Source organism: Myotis davidii, unplaced genomic scaffold (genome assembly GCF_000327345.1).
Source record: "Myotis davidii unplaced genomic scaffold, ASM32734v1 scaffold594, whole genome shotgun sequence".
Classification (NCBI taxonomy): Eukaryota; Metazoa; Chordata; class Mammalia; order Chiroptera; family Vespertilionidae; genus Myotis; species Myotis davidii.
Window position 1 is genome coordinate 25589 of NW_006285787.1, and position 7605 is coordinate 33193.

A 7605-nucleotide genomic window follows, 5' to 3' on the forward strand; every position below is an offset into this window, starting at 1 on the left:
TATTTCTGCTCTAATCTTTATTATCTCCTTCCTTCTGCTCACTCTGGGGTGTTCTTGTTCCCCTCTTTCTATTTCTTTGAGTTGTAGAGTTAGATGATTTATTACCATTGTTTCTTGTTTTTTGAGGTTGGCCTGTAGAGTTATAAACTTTCCTCTCAGGACTGCTTTCATTGTGTCCCATAGGTTTTGGATTGTTGTGTCTTCATTGTCATTCGTTTCCAGGATGTTTTTAATTTCTTCTTTGATCTCTTTGGTAACCCAATAATTGTTTAATAGCATGCTATTCAGCATTCCTCCAACACAGCCCTCAGCTTTTATTGGTGGCCTTCTTCTAAAACTACAGCTTTCTCTGTTTTTTTTTTTTTTTTTTTTTTTTTTTTTTTTTTTTTTTTTTTTTGTAATGTTCTTTCCCATTGCCCCTTAGCTGTAGGGTTAGTAATGGCTCCCTGTTATTGCTAGTCCTGGATACATTACCAATGTCTGTTGGCTTCCTTTTACACTGCCTACACACTTATACATTAGAGTTTCCTCAGTTACTCCATTTGAATGTGACTTTTTTTCTTGGTAGGACCCTAACAAGTATTTGTACAAAGAGAAGTCCCATGAAATAGCCCCTCAAAATGAGATTTTAGGAATGATCGGCTCACATATTTGAGTACCTGTATCTCTTCCTTGTTTGGGGGATATTGGGACTCGGTCATATGTAGTACAGAGTTACACTGTGATTACTCATATTATCACTTGTGCTTGTATAGAATAAAGTTCAAGTGAAAGGCAAGGCTCTATAATACACGTACAAGTAAATGTCACTTGCTCTTCCAATACCTTACTTAATTTTTGCTGGTGAAGCAGCATTTTTATCCAAGTCTAAATGAACCTGCCTTTCCTCATATAAAAACATATTTTTGGCTTTACCTTGAGCAGTTGTGTTGAGCACCACAGTGAGAGTGACCTAACTGGACAGAGGAGTACAAGGACTGTTCTGATAGTATACAGTTCTACACTAAAATAATTGTAGGATCTTGCCAATATTGGCTAAAGTCTGGGGAATATTTATGTGAGTGAATTTTAAGATTATTAGCCTGAAAAAGAAAAAACAACAACACACGATTAAGTCAGGCACAATTGGTTGACATATATGTACTTACCTGAGATTCAGATATTAATATATTGACATGAATACCTTGAGTAAGGTTAATAACCTGTGAGATTGGTTAATTAAATACTGTACTCATTGAAGATATTTTCATGTAAATGCCCATCATAGGGCATCAATTTTAAAGAAGGATCTTAATCATCAGGTAGATTAGACACCCATCCAGTGGATTTCAGTCAGCCTCTGTCGCTAATCATTCCATGAGCCCAGATGCAAAGTGGCCATGGTAACAGGGATGGAAGCTATGCATGGGCTCAGAACCGTGGAGTTCCCCTCAACAAAGCTCATCTGTCTACTTCCATTGTTCAGTCCCAACCTGCCAATGGCTGACACCAATTTGGCCTCAATCCTTGTGGGAATTAGCTAGCTACCTGGTAGCGCACTGATTACATTGGACTTCTTTTATCATGTAAGAGGCAGTAAATTTTCCTAGCAGGAATATTTCACAATGGATTTGTCTTACTAATCTGCTGTCAAGGTTTCATACTATATCAATTTAGCTAAACCAGAACTATGTTTCTATAAATTACTTCCATTGATGATTCCATGTTAGGGTTCATCACAAGTAAAGTGTGAGTTTTGGAAGATGGAAGGGAAGCAGTAGTCATTTTGGTATAGGGTAGTACCATGATAGCTCATGCATGTTGCTGCTCACCTTGCTGGTGTGAGACTACCACTTGGGCCTACAGCTCTTCTAGTTCCTACTGGATCTCTACGTTTAGTTCCTTTAAGTCCTGGTACAGGTGCAAATGCATCTTTATGATGAAGGGCATCAGTTTATGCAGCAGGACTGCATCATCAAGATTAGAAGCATTGAGAGTCAGACACAATTCTAGTTTGTCTTTGTTGTGCTCCATTTCCTGTCTATTTTCCCTCCAGACTGCTGGTTCTGCAGTCTTCAGGCCCAGCATGAGGTTCAGTGGGAACAGACTTACACAGACTGCTTAACGGTTTCCGCCAATGCATAAGTCTAATCCCTATAAGAAATTCCTTATTCTAAGTAGAATCACTCATAATGGTTCTGCTTCTCTGATCAAACTCTGCATGATAAACCCTAAACAAGTCTGCCAGCCCAGGCATTTGTGAATTTATAGAATGCCTTATTGATTACCATGTTATCTATACAACCCTGCATCACATTTACAGTAAATGAAGAATAATATTTTCTCACACACATTCTCTCACACACAATGTGCTCCATTACTTATAAGCGACTGACTTGATAGGTTAGTGGGATGACCTGCTGAGGTTCAGTTGCGCTGCTAGTTGGGGCACCACAACTTGGGATTACATGCTACACTACAAGATGCATTATAAGCCTGTGATTAGGTACAGAAGCAGGTTGTGTTATTTTCCTGCTCCTATTGGGCCATTCTTTTCTGCAGCTACAGCTTCTACTTGTGGTCTGAGAAACCACCCCTTCCCCATCTCCCTGTCATTCCAAGGATGGTAAGAGCTCAGTGCTCTTTCCAGCCCAGAGTTCTTTTACAGTTCTTTGTGGGTTCTTGTAACCCTGTTCATACTCTTATGTGTAATTCCTTCAATCAATCCTCTTCAATCACCCATATGAATGTGATATTTTTCCCTGTCTGGACTTTAATACCCTGAAAATTCTCTAAAACAATGGAAATAAATAAACTAGAGCTATATGCATTTACATGAGTAAATATATATCAATTTAGAGTTTATAAAAAGGTCTAGAAGGATACATACCACATGACATTTACCTCTAGAAAAGAGGACAAGTACCCTGGGTTAAGTGTCACTATCAAAAGATCTTTTGCTTTATTTGTGATGTTCTAATTTTTTAAAGTAAGAATAAATCTATTGCTTGCTATTCAATTAAGAATGAAAAATATTACCCTGATCAGTGTGGATCAGTGGTCACAGTGTTGGTCCATGCACTGAAGGGTTGTGGGTTTGATTATGGGTCGGGGTGTGTGCAGGAGGCAATCAATCAATGTGTCTCTCTGATATTGAAGTTTCTCTCTCTCTCTCTCTCTCTCTCTCTCTTCCCCCCTTCCACTCTCTCTAAAAATCAGTGAGAAAAAATATCATCAGGTGAGGATTAACAACAATTCTTTGAAAAGATCAGTCAATGATTATTTTGCTGCTATTAAGTCATTCTGTGAGATATTGAGTTTTCTAAGTATTTTTTGTGTTAATCCTCACCTGAGGATATTTTTCCATTGATTTTTAGAGAGAGTGGAAGGGAGGGGGAGAGACAGAGAGAGAGAAACATTGATGTGAGAGAGTCACATCAATTGGTTGCCTCCCACACAGCAGCCCTGGGTTGGGGATCGAGCCTGCAATCCAAATATGTGCTCTTGGCTGGCATTGAACCTGGGACCCTTCAGTCTATGGGCTGATGCTCTATCCCCTGAGCCAAATCAGCTAGGGCTCAAAGTATCATTTGTTCATATTAAAATTGAAGATTTTATTAATGCTAATATATTATATTTTTTCCAGGTGCAATGAAATAAATGATATATTGTTTGCCATTGCTCTGTCTCAGACTACTCTGTGGGTAAGGATAGTGTGCCTCTGAGCTGACTAATTATAGGCCTGTTTCATAAAGCATTTGCTCTCTGTCTTCATTGGTACTTGAAAGAAAGTTTTTAGGTCATGGACATGAATGACCTTTGGGGAGACATTGAGTAAGATTAATATTTTAGCTCTGTTCTAATTTTATCCTTACTATTTCAGTTTTGCTCAGTTCAACAAATATTTATAATCTACCAGGTACCAGAAAATGTACATGACACTGGAGATTTAGAGAAAAATAAAAGAGCATTTCTGTCAGTGGCCAGTGAGGAGCTTCTATTCTGTAGGACATAGGGAGAGACATTGCAATGTCAGGAAGTAAGTGTAGCATAAAAATATGCACAGAACACTAGAGGAGGGCAAAGAGAAGCACAGAGAAAGGCAGAGGTTTTCAATAGTCTACTCTGTGCTGGACATTGTTTCTTATGTATTGGAGGAATGCTATTTGAATATTCAAGGGACTCATTCTTTTTTTAAAGTCTACAGTGATTTTTATTTATTTATTTTTCTTTTAATTTTATTTTGTATTCGTTGTAGCTTAGTGGTTAGACGATTATATACTTTACATAATAGTGTTCCTCTTGATATGTCCAGTACCCCAACTGACATACATAGATATTACAACACTAGGAGTCAGTGCATGAATTTGTGCACCTTGAATGGAACTGTGGGCTGTGAGGTTGCGTTGGGCACAGGGGCGGGTCTCAGCCCATCCTCTGCATTCCCACCCAGCCCCTCTAGCTGCAGCCCCCTGTCCCCTCTCTGCCAGTAGCCCCGCTGTCACGGCTGCCACTCTCACGTGCTGAGGGCGCTGGCCCCGCTCCCATCAGCTGACAGTTTGGAGTGATTGGGGCCAGCACCAGTAGTGGGTGCAAGTGCCAGGTGGGACTGCAGGAGTAAAGAATTTTCAGGAGCCACCAGAGGCTTGCCCCGATTACAGCACCTGATGCCCCACCTTGATCTGCTGCCCCAGCTCACCTGCTCCATCACCCCTCCGCAGCCAATGCCCACCATGTTCCACACTCTGCCGCCTGCTGCCAACGCCTGCCATGTTCCATATGTGGCCGCTGGTGGTCAGTGCACATCATAGAGACCGGTTGTTCAGTTGTTCTGCTGTTAGGTCTATTTATATATTAGGGTTTCATATCTATAGATTATTGGATATATTTTCTATGCTTTACTTACATTCTCATGACTATTTTGTAATTATCAATTTGTACCTTCACTCTTTCACGCAGTCCCCTAAACTCCCACCCCTCTGGCAACCATCAGTTCACTTTCTGTGTCTATGAGCCTGCTTAAATTTTGCTTATTTATTTATTTTGTTCTTTAGATTCCACATGTAAGTGAAATCATATAGTATTTGTCTTCCTCTGACTGGCTTATTTCACTGAGCATAATATCCTCTAGGTCAGTGATGGCGAACCTATGACACGTGTGTCAAAGGTGACACGTGAACTCATTTTTTTGGTTGATTTTTCTTTGTTAAATGGCATTTAAATATATAAAACAAGTATCAAAAATATAAATCTTTGTTTTACTATGGTTGCAAAGATAAAAAAATTTCTATATGTGACACAGCACCAGAGTTAAGTTAGGGTTTTTCAAAATGCTGACACGCCGAGCTCAAAAGGTTTGCCATCACTGCTCTAGGTCCACTCATGCTGTAAGAAATAGTAAGATTTCATTATTACTTTAATGACTGAATTATATTCATTGTATATATGTACCACACTTTTAAATTAATTAATTAATTTATTTTTTGTACCACAGCTTGTTAAATCTACCCATCTATTGATGGGCACTCGAGTTGCTTCCATATCATGGCTATTTAAAATAATGCTGCAATGAACATAGGGGTGCATATATTCTTTTGAATTAGCATTTTTGGTTTCTTTGGTTAAATCCCCAAAAGTGGAATTACTGGGTCATAAGACAGATCCATTTTCACTTTTTTGAGGAAACTCCATACTATTTTTCATAGTGGCTACACCAGTCTGCATTCCCACCAACAGTGTATGAGTGTTCTCTTTTCTCCACATCCTTGCTAACACTTGTCATTTGTGGATTTATGGATGATAGCCATTTTAACGGGAATGAGGTGATATCTCATTGTGGTTTTAATTTGCATTTCTCTGGCAATTACTGATATTGAGCATCTTTTTATATGTTTATTGATTGGCATTCTGTATGTCCTCTTTGGTGAAATATCTTTTCAGTTCATCTGCTCATTTTTATATTTATTTATTTACTAGAGGCCAGGTGCATAAAAATTTGTGCACTTGGGTGGGGCAGGGGCGTCCCTCAGCCTGGCCTGCGCCCTCTTGCAGTCTGGGACACCTTGCATGATGACCACCTGCTGGCTTAGGCCTGCTCCCGGGGGACTAAGCCTAAGCTGGCAGTCAGACATCCCTCTGGCAGTCCAGGAGCTGTTGGGGGATGTCCACTTGCCAGCGGGGAGCAGGCCTAAGCTGCAGTTGGACATCCTTAACGCTGCTGAGGAGGTGGGAGAGGCTCCCACCACCACCACTGTACTGGCAGCTGTCAGCCTGGCTTGTAGCTGAGCATAGCTCCCCCTGTGTGAGCGCACTGACCACCAGGGGCCAGCTCCTGCATTGAGCGTCTGCTCCCTGGTGGTCAGTGTGTGTCATAGTGACCAGTCATCCCCAGTCGTTCTGCTGTCAGGGTCAGTTTGCATATTACCCGTTTATTGTATAGGATTTATCTACTTATTTAGCTCAACCACTAAGTCACACTGGCTTGGCCACGTTCTTTTTTTTTCTTCACACCCAGACAGGTTTTATTTATTTATTATTTATTTATTTATATTATTGTTTAAAGTATTACAAATAGTAGTACATATGTCTCCTGTTCCCCCCACTGACCTACCATTGGGCTCCCCCAGCCCCTGGCACATGTCCACACCACCCTAGTGTCTGTGTTCATTGGTAATGCTCATACGCAGGCATACAAGACGTTTGGCTGATCACCCCACACCCCAACCTTCCCCTACCTTCCTGCTGTAGTTTGACAGTCTGTTCAATGCTTCTTTGCCTCTGTATCTATTTTTGTTCATCAATTTATGATGTTCATTATATTCCACTCACAAATGAGTGAGATATGTGATATTTATCTTTCTCTGACTAGCTTATTTCACTTAGCATAATGCTCTCCAGTCCATCCAGGCTGGTTTTGAATGGTAGAAGTTCCTTCCTTTTCACAGCAGCATAGGATTCCATTGTGTAGATGGAGGATTCCATCATGTAGTAGATGCACCAAGTTTTCTAATCCATTCATCTGCTGAAGGGCACTTATGCTGTTTCCAAATCTTAGCTATTGTAAATTGTGCTGCTTTGAGCATACAGGTGCATATATCCTTTCTAATTGGTATTTCTGATTTCTTGGGATATATTCCTAGAAGTGGTATTACTGAGTCAAATGGAAGTTCCATTTTTAATTTTTTGAGGAAATGCTATATTGTTTTCCACAGTGGATGCACCAGACTGCATTCTCACCAGCAGTGCAAGAGGGTTCCCTTTTTTCCGCATCCTCTCCAGCACTTGTCTTTTGTTGATTTGTTGATGATAGCCATTCTGACAGGTGGGAGATGGTACCTCATTGTTGTTTTGATTTGAATCTCTCGGATGATTAGTGACTTTGAGCATGTTTTCATATATCTCCTGACCTCCTATATGTCCTCTTTTGAAAAGTTTCTATTTAGGTCTGTTGCCCATTTTTTGATTGGGTTGTTTATCTTCCTTTTATTAAGTTGTTTGAGTTCCCTATAAATGTTGGAGGTTAAACCCTTTTGGAGATAACATTAGCAAATATGTTCTCCCATGCAGTGGGCTTTCTTATTGTTTTGTTGATGGTTTCTTTTGCTGTGGATATTGTCTTACACAGAT